The sequence below is a fragment of the Lucilia sericata genome, unplaced genomic scaffold (assembly GCF_015586225.1).
Source record: "Lucilia sericata isolate MDLA Ls3-8-SP2 unplaced genomic scaffold, ASM1558622v1 Contig000009F_arrow, whole genome shotgun sequence".
Lineage (NCBI taxonomy): Eukaryota > Metazoa > Arthropoda > Insecta > Diptera > Calliphoridae > Lucilia > Lucilia sericata.
Genome location: NW_023994049.1, coordinates 1,313,062 through 1,333,803, shown reverse-complemented (window position 1 = coordinate 1,333,803; position 20,742 = coordinate 1,313,062). Strand labels below are relative to the sequence as shown.

General features: G+C 28.8%; 1 protein-coding gene across 1 annotated transcript in view; it reads right to left on the bottom strand.

Annotated features, from left to right (window-relative positions):
• Positions 1 to 20,742, bottom strand: part of LOC119603246 (embryonic polarity protein dorsal) — a 59,192-nt gene that overhangs the window by 5,047 nt on the left and 33,403 nt on the right. The gene's annotated exons all lie outside the window — the stretch shown is intronic.

Below are 20,742 nucleotides of genomic sequence, written 5' to 3'. Positions count from 1 at the left end.
ACGAACATCGCATTTAACGAACAAGCTAATTTTTCCTATTGACTACCTTAAATAACGAACAAAACTTGTTTTTTGTACTCTGTTTAACGAACTAATAAAAATATTATTATTTAAATGAAGATAAAATGGCATTTATCAAAAATAACAAATTACCTAAGTTGTAGCAAAAAACTATACCGTTGTTTTAAGCGGTGCTTTTATACCCAAAACTGTAACACATTCTGGGTTCTTATTAAATTTTAGTTCGATGTAGCTATGTCCGTCCGTCCTTCAGATAATGACTTTAACGCTCAATACTCGCTTAACAAACGAGTACGCCGATGAAATTCGATACAAACATGTTCTATACTAACCGAAATCTGTAACAAATTTTATGGGAATCGGTCCATAATTGACCTTACCCTCCATATCAGGCCCCCTTAAGAAAATTACTTCAACGCTCATTCTCGCTTAAAAATACGAGTATAGCGATGAACTTCGAGAAATAACTTTAAAGCTCATGACTGAATTAAAAATACAGCGATTAAATTCGACACAAATATGGTTTGAAGGTGGGTATATAAGATTCGGAATTTTGTGTTTTGTGCTATTTTTATAAAAAAAAGAATTAATTTTTATAAAATACATTTAAAAATATTTTATGTACCTATTTTTAATTATTTTCCTACCAAAAACCCGCGTTTTAGTTAGTACTGCATATAACGAACTTTTCAATTTTACGAACAGGCCTGACAACATATGGGTTCGTTAAATCGGAAAACTACTGTATTACGAATCCATTCAATCCTGCCAGTTACATCATGTTCTCTAGACACACTTATGCACAATATTATGTTCTTAAGACATGTTGAATTACTTCGGACTCTGAATTAATATTTCAACATATAAAGACATATAGGAAAGTATAATCAGACATGGCAATGGTATCATATACCCTACAAGATTTATGAGTATATAAATCTTAACAATTATTTAAGTTTTATATAAGAATCATCTGTGTTAAAGTTTACCTTTATTCGTCCTTGGAATTTATGTTTAAAATTGCGACCCACAGTTTGATTACGAGGTTTATACAGAAGGATATACATAGCTAAATCGACTTAGGGGTGAATGACCAATATTTTTATGACTTATAAACATCAAAAGCCCATAAAACTCACCCACTATATTGATGTAGGGTATATTATTGCGCTCCTTTATTAAACTCTTTGATGGGAATCGAAGCCACGATCAACAGACTAAATGACTTAAGCACTACCATCTAATCTATCAGAGACAACCTTCCTAAATTTGGAAATTTTATTTAATTTTAATGCTAGAAATGGTTTGAATGATGATGGCTAAATAATTTTACTTTTGATATTTTGCTATTGAAAAAAAATATTTTTCGTTTTAAAAAATACCTATTTGTCTATCAAAACTTTCAGATCATAAAACTATTTATGTTTTTTGATGCCAATCTTAGAAGGTCTCTAGTGATCGAATGCCAATTTTTTGGATTTTCAATTTATTTTGATTTTGTAAATAATTTATTAAAAATAAATATTTATTTTAAATTGTTTAAACTAAACAATGAACTAAACTAAATAAGAATAATATTTAGTTGTGTGCCCACATAAAAAATTGAGCATTCCATTAGTTAAAATCATTTAAGAAGAATTTAACTAAAGAACAAATATAATTTGTGTTTCATTATAATATTAATAAATATTTGCTAAATATTTTGAATTTCTATTTCAAAAGGGTGCCATTACTAAGTAAACAATTTAATTATAAATATTTAAAAAATAAAACATTTACAAACAAACAACATCAATGAATTAATTGTTCCTTTCATTAAAACTATATAAATTTATTTCACACCTTTGGTGATCTGTTTCTTTTTATTTGCAAATAATTTTCTGTAAGCGAAATTTATTTAATTCATTCGTGATTTAGACTGGATTAATATTAAAAAAATATGTACATGAATTTAGAAAAATCTGAAAATTTTTTTTATGTCGAATTTCACCGCTATATTCGTACTTTTGAAACAGATATGCCCATTAAAGCTGTTTTTCGGGGGTCCACTTGTATCCGAAAACGTGGACCGATATTGCCCATTTTCAATATCAAACAAAAAATTTCAATCCTCTATCTCGTTCCATTAGGACTCTATCGTGCTTTCAACAGACAAACAGACAGACGGACGGACAGACATGGCTAGATCGTCTTAGAATATATATATACTTTTGTAGGTCTATGACCAATATTTCGATGTGTTACAAACGGAATGACAAAATCAATATCTTTTTTGACGGTGGGTATAAAAATTATTTTAATCACCAATACATCAATGAAGTGTGAAAAATAAATTAACAATATTATTATTAAAAAAAAAACACATAATTACTGGAACTTATAACTTTTTAATTGATTTAAAAACAAAATTTAAAAAAAAATTTGAACACACACACACAACTAATTATTTTTTAATGTTTGTTGATAGCTCTCTAATTGATTGAAATAATATAAGGGCTTGCGATAGCAACATATTTAAGAAGACTATTTTAAAATTTGCAAATACTTTGATTGTTTTATTAAAGCTATATTTACACGATTACCTAACAATATGCTGACAATTAATTATTGCCATGGAAAAAGAGATTGTCAGTTCACAACACACATACATTTGTCAGTAAATCTGACAATTCATGGTAAGACAATTATCTGACAAATATTGTCAGTTTACACTGTAGTCAGAATCTATTTTTGACGCTTAAACCTTTTGTTGGCCTATTTTGTGGTTGACAATCATACCGTTGTTAGATGCTAAAAATTGGAGCATCTGAAAATGTTTGACAGTGACAACGATACATTTCAGAGTTTTGTCGATTTAGTTATCAAGCTTTCTGTGACAACATTGCCAGATAAAATTATAAAATTACACGATTGTACGAAATTTTCTGAAAATATTGTTTGATTTTGTTAAAATTTAATACTTGTTAATTTTTTTCTGATTTTTTTTTTATATGACAGACTTGTCAAAAATAATAATAATTACGTTTGAATCCTTGAGAGCATTTGCAGTTTTTCTTATAAAATTAATTTGATTTTATTTTTTGCTTTTATTTACATGAACAAATACACATACATACAGTAATTAAAATTTTGATAAAATCTCAGAAACATGCCTTAAATCTTGACTTTTTAGATTAAATAAAGGTGTGAGTATATACTTAAATGAGGACATAAATCAATATTTTACCTACATATAAACACATTTACACATTATTAAAATGTTATAAATGCCAAATATTTAAGAACTTTTTTAAATACATACATATGTATGTGTGTATGACATTACAACCAACAGTTCTAGAAGACTGTCCTGTTTAGTAGTGGACAACACTGGCTACATAATTAGCTACATATACATACACCGTTTACAAATGTACTACTAGAGTAAAGTAATCTAGAGTATCTACACTATACATTACTTAGTGTCAAAAACGTGATAATATACCTTACGGCACATTATTTGTGATATGTTTGATAAGAAATTAGTAAAAATCTAATTTCCTATTTAAATGGATACAATTGTAATGTATGTGTGCAAAAACACCTGTGTAGTAAAATATGTGTCTTAAATAGAGCGGGGTGCATAATTCGAAGAATTACTCAAACCAATCTATATAGATTTGCCATAAAATAATCGATAACTGTAATAAAACAAATCACTTTCTAAGAAATCCATTGTTGTGTGTATGATTGTTTGTAAGAAACGTATGTATTTACTAATGGAGTATTAATTACCATAGTTTTCATTCATTGCTTTATATGAAACGTCAAATGTTAAAGTAATAATTAAATTACAATTCCTCTAAGATAAAGGAAAAATTAGCATAGAAAAGTATTTCTAATTTGTAAAAAGTAGGTAAAGCTAAGTTAAATTAATAATTTTGCTTTTGTTATTCCGTTTGAACAGCCTTTTTAAGTATTTCATTTAGGAATACCACTCAATCGATACGTATTAATATACTGAACAAGAGAAAAATAAAAAAAATTTTTGTAATGGTCCTCAAATCCCTTCCAGCGGTTAAAAATCCTGACATCAGTATAATTTTTGAAAAATCAAATATCTTAGATTTTTTGGAAATAGGTCTCAAAAATTCCGTAATTTTAAGGTGATTACGGGAAAAATAATTTTTGTAGAGTGTTATTGGTCCACAAAATCATTTTTAGTGGGTTGGAGAGGCATATTATTTTCGCTTTTTATCGAATTGTTGCAATTTTCAGCTCATAAAGAGGAATATTTAAAACATAATTGCATCTGGTTTAGTCCATTTCAGAATTTTTTGAAATTTATATGCCCCCTTTAATGTAATAAAAGTCGTTTTGCGAACCAGAAATACAGTAAAAAGATTTTAATTATTTTTCCCGCGATAAGCTTAAAATTACGGATACCCAATTCGAAAAGATTGCAGAAAAATTTACTGATCATATTGTACTGAGATCAAGATTTTCAATCGCAGACCTTTTCAAAAAAATTGTTTATTATTTTTGTGATATAGATAACACGGTGTGACAAAATTACAAAAAATCAATACCCTCAACGCGAGACCTAAAGAAGTTGGTAGGTCTAGTAGAGTAGATTACAGTACAATTAGGGTATATTGAAGATTCTAAAAATGGTAAAATTATTTATTTACTCATCTAGGTCTATAAAAATCATTATATCGCGTAATGCGTATTTTTGAGTGTCACACAGTATAATTATATTCTGTATAAAGGGACTAGAGTTAAGTGCAGAATCTCCGAATAAAATCCCCATAAACAATAAATAATACTAATGATTGTTAATAGAAATTGACTATAATATAATCTGCCTTTTAAAGAAGTTTGAAATGTTTGGAAAATTTATTCTGGAGGATAAACTTTTGTCGGCAATAATTTGTCCTTCCTCAGTAAAAAAAGAAAACAAATAAAAACATGTATGTATAAATATTTTAATGAAAGTTCTGTTCCTTTTTTATGAAAATGTTGTTACTGCCTTTGACGATGTAGTTTGTTTTTGTTGTGTTAATGTGTATTTATTTTCGGTTCAACAACGCGATTTTCCAATCGATTGCGCACGTGACAAGCTACTGAAGTAGGTAGTAAATTATGAACGAGAATAAGTTTAGTAGTATTTACCCGCTGGTTCCACATGTGTAAATGCAACCCTTTTTTAACCTCAGTATGTATTGTTTATAGGACAGATTTAAATTTTTTTGAAGACGAGTACGAATTTAACTCCCCCAAATTAACCGTATGGAAAAGAAAACTATGAAAATATTAATTATTTTTGTCCTAAAATTTCAAACAAACTAAACTTGTTTTTTATGTTCTTAATTATTGTGTAATGGAAATAAATCGATTCAGTTTCATTATAATTGTGAACATGCATCATATGTATATTATTATGTATCTTAAAATTTTTAAAATATCTCTGATAATTTTAAATAAGTTTATTTTATTGTAATCTTTACATATATCTTAGAATTAAACTGTATGTTAAATTTCATCTTTTGAAGTAATTATATCTTAAGAAAATACACTTGAAATTACTAAATTTAATAGCTTTTTTCTTCGCCGCATTTTAAAGTAAGTCCTTTCCTTTTATTAACTTTTCAATCTAAGAACTAAAGGGACGTGTACGGTTGTATACACATGTATATTTATAGGTAGATGCATAAATACATAATACAAAATTATATTTTATTTTTGCCGTTGACGCTATTATTTTATTATTGTTTACATACCGGCATATATGTATACAATACCATAGTTTCATAACTTATAAGTACATAAATATATACAATATGGAGGCCAGTTTGTTCGAAAAAAGGGTACTGATGTTCACCATACCGAAAGTGAAAGCTTGGTTCATTCTAAGATAACATTTCTCAAAATGTTTGATCTTAAGTAAATATTTGGTGAGAGAAATCAAAGGATTTTATGGTTTTCCACTAATTTTCATGTTTCAAGCAAATTCATGATTTGATGCTTGATTTTAAAAAATATAGAAAATTTATAAAAACTTAAAAAAATTAATAAATAAAGATCCCGCTCACCAAATACTGATGTCAGTTCGAACAATTTGAGAAATTATATCTTAGATTGAAGTAAATTTTCATTTTCGGCGAGAACATTAGCAACTTCCATTATGGTGCTACCCTAATGTACTTAAGTGTATTTTTATGCATAATATAAAAATAATTTTTTTTAGTCGGACATATTAGGTAAATTCCGTAAAGATCATTCGTTCAGAAGTTACAGGAAAAAATGATTAATTTTGAAAGTTTTTTCAGATCCACCGATCCGTTTAGAAGTTATTTCAAAAAATTTACATAACATACACATTATGGTGATAACCAAAATTAGGCCCTATCACTTACCAGTAGTGTTCTGATAACAAATACGTTTTTCTCAGTTCATTTTGGCAATCGAGGCAAATCAACTTTCTAAAAACATTCACAAACAAATTTACATGCATTTTTTAATAATGTTTGGATGCTAAATTTGGAAGATGAATAAACCTAGTCCTTGTCCTTGATTTTTCTCCGTGTAAATGTTGTGGGTCAAAAAATTACTCCTGTTTATATCAAAAATTTCAGAATTTTTAAAGCATTTGCCGCGGAAACTTTTTAAGCGCTCGGGAAAAAGCAATAGACTTCTCCGACGTACTTTTCTTTACTCTATATAGAATGGATATGGCCGTTTTGAAATTTTCTAAAAATATATAAAAGTTATGACCCTAATTCACATATGTATGTATTGATATAGTAAATTTTAACTTGGAAAGTTTTCCGGAAAAACTGACTTTTTTTATATAACATATTTTATTTTTTTTTGCATTAATTTATATAATATGAAAACACGGGTTAGATCTATCGATCTGTTCAAAAGTTATAAGCAAAACTTTATACAGACATATACATATGTCAATATAAAAAATTTCAAACTTTGAGAGTAAAACTCATAACTCACTTTTTCGACTTAGAAAGTTTGGAGTCTTTTTATGTATGTACATGTAATCTGTCAAAACGTATAATAGTATTATTCAAAACATCTTTATTTTTGACCACCTTATCAAATGTAAAAAATTCTCGATTTTAATTTTCACGTTAATAGGATAGGTCTTATTGGTGTCTAAAACTTACTGGTGTAAAATCTTAGGCAAATCGGATAACGAGAACCCGTGCCGAATGAAAAGTGTAATAACGACAAATTTGCCATTTTTCAAAATAATACGCTTTTAAAACCCACTGTGGATCAAAAATACTCTAAATAATTTTAAAATTAATTTTCCCGTAATCAGCTCAAAATTGGAGATATATTCTTTCACAATTATTTTGAGGTCAAGTTTTTCAATAGCTGGTAAGGAACTGAGAGCCAATCAAAAAAAAAAAATCTTAGTACATTAATACACATCGATTGATAGAATACCTCCTACATGAAATTCTTAAAAAGACTTTTCCTTGGGATACTCTAATGTACATAAGGGTGTCCCATTTACCACATTTTTGTAGGAATACCTCTCAAACGATGTACAAATACGAGAAAAACATATGTATTTTTTGAAACCAGCGATTGAAAGTATTGATCGCAGTACAATTTTTACAATCTTTTCGAAATGGGTCTCAACAATTCCGTAATTTTGAGCTTATCGCGGGAAAAAATAATTAAAATTATTGTTAGAATATTTCTGGTCCGCAAAACGACTTTAGTGTATAATAAAAAGGGAATATATATTCACAAAATTAGGTTATTTTTTGAGACACATTTCAAAAAAATTGCTGATTTTGTCAGCAATTATATTGGGGTCAAGATTTTCAATCACTGGGCCATTCCAAAAGAAAAAAAAAAATAATTTTTCTCAGTACATTAAAACGCATCGATTGAGAAGTATTCCTACATGAGATTCTTCAAAAGGTTGTTCCTCGGAAACTCTATTGTACATATCTACATCATAGGTGTAGAGAAAATTGAATTCGACCTACATATGTATTGGGTGATTTTTATATAATTATGTACACTTTTTTTGCAGCCAGTGTGCACAATATGTGATTTTAATACACCATATGTATGTATTTATTTTTCAAAAGAAGTTTTCTTTACTACTTATTTTGTTGTTGTTGTTAAAGATTATTCCATATTTAATATATCAACAAACCAAAAATAACTCTTCCTTTTCCTTCCACAATATTAGATAAGAATATTAAATTATTTGTTGTCTTTGTTTTTCTTATTTTTCCTTTCATTTTATATTCTTTGAATTTAATTTGTCACATATGTACATTAGACGGACTCACTTTGTATAAAGAGCAGATTTTTTTTTTTTTTTGCACCCCCATTAAAATGTACCTTGTTGAATTTTAAGTTTTTTAAAATATTTAGGGTGTTACTGACAGTTCGTCAATTTTTTAAGAAAGATACATATTTTTAATTTTAAAAAAGGTCTTTGTTAGACAAATCAACAGGGGAGGGTATTGTAAGTACTGACACTTGCAACACACCCATCTTAAAATATTCCAAACGGCTGAGTGGATAAACCGTATGTCAAAGTAGATGTCATAAGTTTTAAGATATCTTGAAAATATTTGGCCCTTACATACATACAATATATAAAAAGCAAAATATTTTGAGATTTTGGTAATGAGTAATATAGGTAATGTAGTTATTTCATACATTACTTGGTAATAAGTGGACGTTATCAAACCCATTAAATCATTTTTTTGAATAGGATTTTTAGCCAATTGTCTAGAAGAAAGATGAAGTTAATGGTTCGATTTGTACTTTTATGAAAAAAACATTCCAAATAGAACGATAATCCAAATATGACTAATGAACCAGTTATTTTTTTGAGCATATTCGTACAAAGATAACTAGATATTCACCCAAGAAGTAAGTACTTCCACTTTTCGAATATTACTGCCTGCTTACCCGGTAAAGATTTCGTTGGATTTTTGCTCGCTTACAAATAACTACTTAAATAAGTACTTATAAATAGGAAGTTAAAAGTTTTGTTTTACGCACAAAAATTTACTCACACAGAGTACGAACCTCGGCTTTTTGTTCGTTAGTTGTCGAACTCACAACACAACTATTTAGTTATTTTATTGTGCGTCAAATAAAACAGATGCTAGCGCTATAAAAGTATCTTATTATATGTAAGTTATTATAAGAGTACTTAAAAGTAATACAGACGGTATGTAGTAGTCATTGTAGTTCTGTCAGTACAAGTCATTATCGAGTTTTTGCTGGTATTATTTTTACTGATACAAAAACTTTCATAAACCGTATAGTATCAAATTTTCAAAACATATCGCGTGAAATCTAATAAGTATGTAAGTTTTTACTTATATTTTTTTTTCAAATGTTTTGTTTTCAATTTACATCTATGATTGTAAAAAATAATACATGAATATAAAATATACTAACCCACATACATATATACATATATTCTAAGTTATTTACTATTTTAATTTATTTTACATTTAGAATTAGTCATGGAATAGATATTTGTCACTTTTCCTTAACTACTTATTATATGGAACATGCAATCAAAAACTGTTGTTTTATATATTTCCCCAGAATTTATTTCAATTTTATTACAATAAAAATCGATTCTCAAAAGCTCTGTAATTTTCCCAAATTTCAATAGGATTATAATTTTGAAAGGTTTTTCGTGTTACGTTTTTCATGTCGTAATCCGATGGAACTGATTTTAAAATGGTTTTAATTTTATTAAAAATTATTTTAAATTTTTCTAAAATGTAATTTTTATCATTGTTGTAAGGATTATGGCAAACTCATCTATTTTAATCGGACCTTATTTCACCCTAGTCCCCATGCAAATCCTCCAGATAATATAAAATATGTATCCGATGCTTTATTAAAATCGGACATTCTTAACCCATAAACTGTGGAGTTCAAAGGTCAACTTTTGCAATATTTGGGAATTTTTAGCGTACCATATCGATATAATATTTATTTGTCGGCCATATTTACCAAAAATTACTGGAATTTATCGTATATAGTCCGATATTTAAAATACAGTGAAAAAAAGGTAGATTAACCTTTGGGAACATTTTAACACAAAAGTTAAAAAATTCGAAAAAACACTCTCTATTTGAATAATGCTCTATATAATTAAAGGAACAGCAGAAATAAAACAAAAAATTCAAAATTGGGCAAATTTTAGCAAAAACTGAAAAAAATCGATGTTTTCCCCATGTAAATGCACTTGAAAACTTCAGAGCCGTTGCGGCACCTGTTAACGTTATCCTATCAGCCTAATTTTTTGTATGACATAGTTTTACAACCCAAAGAACAATTCTAGAAGGGGGGACGGACAAAATTCGCAATATCGTTTTTTGGAGCACTCTAATATACATACAGTGTCTCTCATAATTATTCGAATTTGGGTAAACTATAAAAAGAAACCAAATTTAATAATATATTTTGTGTGCAAAATAAATAAATTAATTTGTTATATTGTCTAGATAGTCCTAATGTTTGATATCACACTTTTTAAAACTTGAAAAATTTGTATTGACTTAAATTAATTGTGCTTTTTTAAAAAAAGTCCATGAAATTGCCTCACAAAAGTATACGAATTTTTCCTGTATTTCATATTTGATCATATTATACGCAACACAAATTTTAGAATCGAATGGTTTTTATGCGTAATATTGTTTTAAGGGGTTACTATCCACGGAAAGGATATATTTTTGGCCCATTTGGTCCACAATTTTGGGGAATTTGTACCCTTTTTTCATGTAATATTAAAATAGCGATTTTTGGCCATAATTGTAATTTTTTCTCCTTTTTTCCAGAGATAAAACAAAAATTTGATATTGAGACTTAAAAGACCCCTTGGGGTATCTAAAAATAATATCTTTTGTTACAAGAATCTGTATTTAAACGTTCCAAGATAAATTATTCGGATCATTCTTCTTTCGCTAATTCAATATATTGGAACTTAAGTCCATTTTTATAATACTAGGATCAACTATTTTCGGGGAAAGTTTTCTGGTATATATTCTTTTAGATATCAGCTTTTATACATTTTAAGTTTTCAATGTGTTGTGGAAGTGTACAACTCCAAAACATGCCTCGAAGAAACACCATTCAAAACAGTAAAATAATTATTTTTATATACCAATGGCCTCCATGCTGCATGGCACGATATCATTATGATCTAACTCAAAAATGTTGATATGTGTTTAAATATTATTTACTATGATCAAATTAAAATCAAAATTTTGGACTTACAGTGTTATTGTAACGGGCAACATAAGCGTGAAAGTTACGAGTAGTAAAAACTGAAATCTACTATATAGGATGACGTTTTGTTAAGGCATGTTTTGGGGTTGTATACCGCTATAATATATTGAAAATTTAAAATATATTAGTGCCAATATGTACATGAATATACACTAGACAACTTTGTCGGAAAATATCGTCCCTAGAGGTACGAAAAGGGACTTATGATCCAGATAATTCAATTAGAAATTGCAAAACGATAGCAAAAATACATCTTGGAACGTTTAAGTACAGATCCTTATAACAAAAAATATTATTTTTAGATTCCCTATGGGTTCTATTAAATTCCAGTATTAAATTTTGGTTTTATCTCTGGAAAAAGGGTGAAAACATTACAAATATAGCCAAAAATCGCCATTTTAATGATATTACATGAAAAGAGGGTACAAATCCCCCAAAATTGTGGACCAAATGGGTCAAAAATATATCCATGCGGTTGATAGTAACCCCTTAAACCCATATTAAGCATAAAACCATGCGATTCTAAAATGTGTGTATCGTATAATATGATCAAATATGAAATACAGGAAAAATTCGCATACTTTTGTGAAGTAGTTTCATGGACTTTTTTTAAAAAAAGCACAACTAATTTAAGTAAATGTAAAGTTTTCAAGTTTTAAGGGGCGTGATATCAAAACTAAGGACTATCTAGACAATATAACAAATTAATTTATTTATTTCCCACACAAAATATATTATTAAATTTGGTTTCTTTTCATAGTTTACCTAAAATCGAATACTTATGAGAGACACTGTATGTCATATAAAGGCCTCAGATTGTGCTTTCCAAATCGGTAAAGAAACTTAAAATCGGTTGAGATTCAAATAAGTTAAATACTTATAAGTACGAAACCCCGTTTTTTACCCGTATCTCAGGATATTTGGCAAATTTCAAAAACAGATGCTTGTTCTACTCTGATCCACCTTTCAGAAAAATAGTATTACTTCTCAGGTATTTATTTTTGTTGCATAGTGTAATATACCCTTTTTGTAAAGGCCTGATTAAGCATAGAGAGTAAACATTTAAGGCCGTGGTTATGCTTTTTGAGGAGTAGAATTACTCCTGATGTTGAAATACAATTGGATTATTTTGCTTTCTGAAAAATTCTTTCAAACCAACTAAATCATATGATTAAGTATACCGAATAGAACTCGTCACTTGTATGTGATATATATTTTCTAAGCTTTAATGATAGCTACGATGAGATCGAAACACAATAGGACGTTTAAAAATTTAACAGGTGTGCTATTTTTGGTCCCCTGTCTGCACCCTTGTTGTGTAAATGAGATCCAAAACATAAACTCGGCAACATTTCCTCTTTACACAGAAAAAAATATGCACAATTTTTTTCTTAACAATCGTTTGCTTAAATTTAATTTCGATTTTTATAAATATTTTTATTTGGTTTTATAACGAATTTGTTTGATGTTCACACAGAAGGAAAATATTTTCTAACAAACACTTTATTGAAATAAATTTAACTTTCAGTAAATATTTTTACTGATTCAATAAATGTTTTTGTTTGAGTTTTATTTTTATGTCAGCATATGGAATACAACAATAAAACCAGTTTTGGAATGTACTAAAATGAATTGATATAATTCTTATTTGGTTTATAACATTTAAGGTATAAGTGTTTCAGTTTTCACAGTACAAAATAATAGTTTCTAGAATTAGAAACGTTTTCTTAAAAATGTTGTAAGTATATATGTAATTTTTTTACTACTTTTAGTTTTAAATATTTTTTGTAAAATTTTTGTTAAAATTTAGTATATATTTTTTAACAAAATTTTTATAGATTCAATAAAAAATTTTCTTATTATTATTGCCAAAATACAATAAATAATTTAACTGTTTCAGATAACATATTTGCTTGAATTTCAGTACAAATACTAATAACTTGTGTTATTGTTTCAGCAAAATAATTGTTTGGAAATGTTACGATTATTTATTAATGTTTTTCGTAAATAGTATATTATTTTAATAAGAAAAATCCTGAAATTTTTTCAATAAAGAATTTACGAATTTGAGTGCTTGATTTTACGAATTTCGTGATAGGTCCTATTTTAGTAAAAAAAATACTTGGCTTTATGAATTTTTTGTTTGATTTTGAATTCCATTTTTTTCTGTGTACGCATGTGAAATTTCATAAGAATCGGACAAACCGCTAGAAGTTACAGAATTATTTCCCTCTTTTATTTATATGTCTATACTACTGTGGTACGGTTTAGGGTAATATAAATTTTAGATCTGCCGATTTTGTATATTTAAAAAAATTATAAGCTCAAAAGCGATATCATGGGTCCCGGTTGTATGAGAACTAGGTGAAATAATGAACCGACTTCAAACATTTTCAATAGCCTTCGTCTTTGGTACAATAGAAGATTATATACAATTTCTTAAATTATCTTCAGAAAGTTATAATAGTGTCTTGGTTCACTTTTTTATGGAAATGCCCATATGCGCATACATACATATATATGTAAGTATATGTGTAAGACTTCCTTAACTTTATGAATTGTTATAAATTATAAATGTTTGCTTTTGAGTATTTTCCATTCCTCTGATTCTTTAACGGCTTCCAAATTATTGCTTCCTTACAAGATAATTTAGCACGAACGTAGATAACGCATGACGGGTAAACAAACATGATGACACACACACAAACATATAATTAAATCTCGCATTTAATACTTGAACGCAACGAAAAGACGTTTACAATCAAAAACAAAATTTAAGTAATTTTGACAAGTTTACATAAGTGAGTGTCATAAATGTTTATAGAAGCTCTCCTTGACACAAAGACTGTCAACATTAGGAATTTTAATTTCCCGGACGTTTTTTTTTTATTCCCGCGAATTGATTCAAAATATTTTTGTTGTTGATTCCCAGAATTTTTTTTTAAATTTTTCAATGAAAGACTAGATATCTATGCTGTTGAAATTACGGGCATAACTAAAAGATTCCAATGGGACATTCTATTTTCTGTACTTTTAGAACATAGTCTAAATAACTAAATAACAAAATTCAAAAATTTAGATATGTATGTAACTGAATTTGACAAGTGAAGTGTCTAAATAAGTACATACCTAAAATGTACATTGGACATACATATACATATATACATGTGTACAATGTATTTACCGTCAGGGTCAAATTTTGTGTATAAAACCACATCGTTAAAATTCTTAACCCACGTCGCATCAGTTCAGACGTTTGTAAATGCGCTTACAATGTCCAGATGATCATATGAAATTTAAATGTTAATTTTTTACCATAATATTACAATTTATTTTCTAAAGTATTATTCAAAATTTTCTTAAAATGTTTATTATCGTCTGTAATTGTTTGTTAAAAACATAATAGATATAATAAATTTAATAAATGGAGAGATGTCATCCAATAAACACATATGTATGTATGTGTGCGTATGCTTATCTGAATTTTACACTCATACATTTGAAATGGGTATAAGATATAAAACCATGGAAAAGCTGTGTGTTTATTAGGGTGTCTTTAGAAAAAGTTTGGAATATATTAAAGGATATTTACTCTTTTGAGCTATTAAGGTCAATATGACCAATTTTTAAAAATTGGTTTTATTAACCCAAAAGCCTCTCTCTGCAGCTGAATGAAATATGTATTTCAGAATATTCACAAAATCAGGTAAATTAGGAGATCAATTCCTTATAAGAAATTCAATAATTCAACACCTTATATGATTATATTATTATGGATTATAATCCAGCAGTTAGCAGTGCTTTCCAAAATTGGGAAGGTGTCGATTAAAAAGACTGCTATTCCTATCCCTGATAAGGAGACCGCAGAACCATAAATATTAGGCACATCAGGCAACCCGGATTAATAGGCACATAGGCACATCAGGCAACCCGGAGGAGTGATCAGGCCAGGAACCTTGGGCGATTCGCAACAAGGATTCTGAATTAAATTACGTTTATTTCCAACTTTTCTACGTTGATACAGGGTCTCGCCGGAGAACATGTATCTTATATCACAAAAACTTATGTTTTCTCCTCTCAATAGTATTATCCACATCGGATGCAACGGTGCTGAAGCAAGGTCGTGGCAACATATACCTTGCATCTGTTTACCCGTCCTTCGATTCTCCGAAATTAGAAAATTGTAATAGGTTGTAATGCCAACTCCCACCATGTAGCTTGGGGTAGTACAAACACCAATCACAGTGGACAGATTGTCATGGATTTCCTTAATACTAAAGACTTGATCACATTGAACTTAGGTAATAAAGCTACAATAGAATCCCAGAAGAAGTATTACAACATGTAGTTACATGTTCAGAAGAGCTTATAAACTAAATTCAGTATTGGAGATTTTCGGACGAGCACTCCTTTTGCTGACCATAGGTACATATGATTCAAAATACTAAGGCCACTACCAAAGCCGATAAAGTTTCGGAATAAGTCTAAAACTAATTGAATAATGTTCGGGACTTTACTAAAGAACCGTTTAGGTCAGGACACTTTTCAATGTCGAAATAAAGAAACGAAATTAGAAACGTTTATAAGTGCGTTGGTTGAATCTTCGAGGACTGCTGCGAGAACGGAGATCTGCCCAGGAGAAATCCTGGGTAACTGGGGAGATCCGGAACCTTCAGAAGACTCTTAGCAAACTAATTAACGGGTACGGCGTAAAAAGTCCGCAGTATACTGGGTATCGTAATAAACTTGGCGAATATAAGAAAATCCTTCAAACAGCCTAACGAGACACCTGAAAACTTTTCTGGGAACAGGTAGACCTAACCTAATCCAGCAGTTCGACAAAGGGTCAATGCTTTCGAAAAAGACAGTTATTTCTACTAACGTGTAACCATTTGGTTAGCTCTAATTGGAATTTCGTAATGGATGTACTCTTTGTAAACGGGGGTGAAGATAATCGTCACTTTAGTGTCCCCTTAGTAAATGAGAGAGTGGACTCTTAAAAAACAAACTTAAGCTTTTTGTCCGTCCCTTCGTAATCTAAGAGGTATGACAAGCACATGTTAAAATAGCTAGTCACCAGGGCAGTCGGTAACTAGGGGTAACCCTAAGTGGCAAATTAAATAGGTAATTGGGGACTGTCCGTTTATTAGGGAGTTTTTAGAAAAAGTTTTAAATAAATTAAAATGCTAAAATTTAAATCATAAAATATGCAATAATATACAACATAATGTATAACATGCAAAAATAAGCCGTAATAAGCAAGATATGCTCTATCTAACTGAAAATTTGTTCAATTTTCCTAATTGGATAGGTAACTCAAGTGTCCGTACGAAGCGTAGCAAAAACCTTATTTTATTGCATATTTTTGGCTGCCTTGGTCATAATAATACATTGGATTTCTTTTCATATTCGAAAAATTACACCCTAATGTGGGTACACTCACATACAAGTGACGGTGCATATACGCACAAACATTTTTCTGTATATTAAATTCATAGAAAAATAAACGGTTCACTGGAAAACTTAAAATTAAAAGAAAATAATGATAATCTAATCCAAGAAAGTAAACAACACTAGACTTTTAAGTCTGGACATAGAAAAGTAGAGAAATTTTTAAATTGATAATGATCATAGATGAAAATTTATTTTAATTTGAGTTTAAACTTCTTTAAATATGTTTCCTTTTTTAACTCTTATATTAATAAAATTTTGGTTGGTAAAAGTTTAGTCCATATAACTAAGTAGAAGTTTTATCCTCAATGCAAATAAGAAAATAAAAATAATTTGTTTTATTTGTAATTTTGATTAATGCATATAATCTTATCTCTATTAAGCTGATAATATACAAAATATGTATGTAAAAAACTTATCAATTAGAAACAGCAACTGTTGCTTAAAAGGTTGTAAGGGGGTTTTTACCACAAGCGAACAGTTTAATTTATCTGGTTTTTAGCCCAATTCCGATTTTGAGTGAACACATCTGTAAATCTTCTGCGATAAACTTGCGCAGCCAACAACTTTAAATGGAATTTTATATCTTTAATTAAATTTAAGATTTTTTTAAATATCTACACATACACCCCACGCACAATATGAAAAATAAATAAAACAACCCTTAGAACATTTTCTTGTCTTTTGTTTTTAAGCCGCTTAATAATTAATCAAACATAAAACAATATGCCAAACGTATATTTCGTTTTAAAGCAACATGTTCCTCTTAAAATATAAAAAAATCTTTTAAATTTTGTTGTTGTTTTGTCTGGAATGTGAAAATTGGGCCAATGAAAATAAGGTCTAAAATTTTCAGTGATTCTTCATCATCTCTATCATGAACAAAGGACTCATTCAATTAATTAGCAATGTAACAAGAAATAAATACAAAATTCCATAACAATTTATTTTTCTTTTGGTACAAAAACATTTGGTAAAGGGACTATTTTGTTTTATTATATGGTGAATATTCAAGTTACAGTGACACACAAAATAAGTTAAATAGAAAATTTCTTCATTAAGAATAAAGGTGATTTTGACCAAAAAAATTTTGCTTAGAATAAATCTGGAAAACTTTAATGCATTTGCCGCGGGAACTTTTTCAGTTTCTATATAATTTGTTTTGATTTTAATCAATACTATAGATAATTTCAGACTAACCCCCCGATTCTTTTTACTTTACATTTTGCTATGGAATAAATTAAAAACTATTTGAAAGTTGTCTATAAACAAAACATATTACTTTTGCACTGTAAAATGTGTAGCAGTACCCAACAGTTCGACAAAGAGTCAATTCTTCCGAAAAAAAACAGTGATTTTCGCTAACGTCTAACCACCTGGTTGGCTCTAAATCGTCTTTCGTCACGGATGTACTATTTGTAAATGATAGTGAAGATAATATTCAATTTACTGTCCCCTTTGTAAGCAAGAGAGGGGACAGTTAAAAAACAAACTTAAGCTTTTTGTTTGTCTCTTCGTAATATTGGGGTGACGTTTGACTTCCTCTTTACATGTTAAAATAGCTAGTCACCTGGGCAGTCGGTGTCTAGGGGTAATCCTAAGTGGTAGGTAGTTCGGGACTGTCCGACCGAACTGCTGGGTAATGTGCCGCACTGTAAGTGTGTATCTGTGTAGGAGTAAATTAATCAATGTGTTCTTAAAGAAGAAAATCTTAATATAAAATTTTATTGCCAGTCAATAGTGGTCAAGTAATGATGTTTCCGTAACATGTCTTTAATCAAGTTAAAGTGTAGATGACAGCTCTAGATAAAGATCAATACAATCAATAAACAATTTGTTAAATTATATCACATAAATACATTGTCAATTAACTGTAGAAATGGGAAACATTACATAGTTTAAGTCATTAGAGATAGTAGGCAGGTACTAATGACGTTAGTTCTCAGTCGATTCCGGTGACAAAGTTGCTTTGTGAACACAAGTGGAATTGAGTTACAACAATCTAAAAACCCTATCCGATTAAAAATGTCTGTATTGGATATTTCCATTCCACGTAGATCATAAAAATATACGTCGAAAAAGTATATTACTTTTTCCCAAGCGTTAAAAAAGTTTCCGCGGCAATTGCTTTGAAAAAACTGGAAATTTTTGATATAAACTAGTGTCATTGTTTTACCACGACATCTATGTATACGGAGAAAACTCAAGGATAGGAGCGGTGGTTTTCCCCCCTTTCAAAATTAGCTTCCAAAAATTTATATTATACTATTACAAATTTATGAAAATTTGTTTGTGAATGGTTTTAGAAAATCGATTTGCCGCGGAAGGTTTTTGCAAAATGACCTGAGAAACAAGTTTTCGTTATCAGAACACTGATTTTGGTTATAACCCTAGTCTGTATATTTAGTTCGACCTAGTGTATGTTACGTTTAACTGCGAACTAAAACCGGTTTATCCACGCAATTCTTTTAGTCAAACTTTTTATCGAAATTAACGAAATATTTTAAAAATGTGTTTTTGTCCTAGTGCTCTTAAAAATTATTCCAAGCGGCCCTTCCACTTTCGATGTAAGAAGATTCAAATCAAATGTCAACAAACAGTACTCCCTCTAACCTCCCTCCCACAACCTATTTTCCTAGTTCTAACACAATGCTTCGCATAGGTAGGAGTTACTTATACAAAAGTATTTTAAGTCATTATTTTTACACGGGGATGACATTTGAGGCATGTACTTACCACGCTCGCTTAGAAATAGGGAGTGAGGTAAGTACTTACTACAATCGCCTCCAAATAGAGAGTTAAGTAAGTAGTTTTGTGTCTGAGAAAAAATTGCATACGAGGCTTTTGTTTGTGTTAAAAACAAAGTTCGAAAACAATATGTCAAGACTAAAATAGGTACTTATATAATATATTATATAAGTACTTATATAATATATTATTTGTAAGTCATTACTAAACTCCTTCTAAGTAATGCAGACAATATGTTGCATAAATATGTTGAATTAATATCCGCATTGTGCTTATATTCGATATGAAAAAGTTCCACAACAAAATTATTTGTTTTACAAAATTGCATGAGCTCCCTTTTAACGTTAAATTTATGACCAAAAATTATTATTTTTTTTTTGTTATTTACTGATAAAAATATTTACATATGCAAATGTGTATGTTCTACATAAATGAAAAAATAGAACAATAATAAATGTTTTATGCACACGAATCGTTAATATTAAATGTTTTGACATAAACTTACCAATAGCATCATTTGGCTCCATATTTCATTTAATTCCAAATAATTGTTAGATGTTTTTATTTATCAAAATTTTATTATATATTTTTACAAAATACCGCAAAAAATTGTTTTGTTTTTAACTAAAAATATATTTATTATGAGAAAAAACTTGCAAAAAAAAAACGAAAAAAAATTTTGAGATAAAAATCAAATAACAACACAAAAGTACAACAAGTTTAAATTGTATTTATTGTACGAATGAATATGGAGAATAATCACCGCAACTGACACTGGTCACGACATTAACACCGACACGATACACTGAATAAAAATCACACACGTTTTGTACTCAGTCAGTGGTTTTAAGGAAAGTACTCTTGTTATTGATCTTTTTTTTTAAATTATTTTTAAGTACTTTGTTTCATTATATTCCATTTTAGAATTTTTATAGTTAATTATCATTTATATTAAACGATTGTTATAATTCAAAGCATTATATTTTAAAACTAATTTGAGATCAAGATTTTTGCTATATTTTTGACCAAAAAATTGTTCTTGGAGTTATTATAACGTAGGCCCTGGACAATACCAAATTTCGAATTGTAGATATTTAAAATTCCAAATATTAATTGATGGGAAAATTGTATATATCAGGTTTAAATAATTTAGTATAAAATTCAGTCAAATCACTTTAAAATAAAGAATAATGAATCAATTCTTTAAAAGTCTATATGTGGAAATGTAAT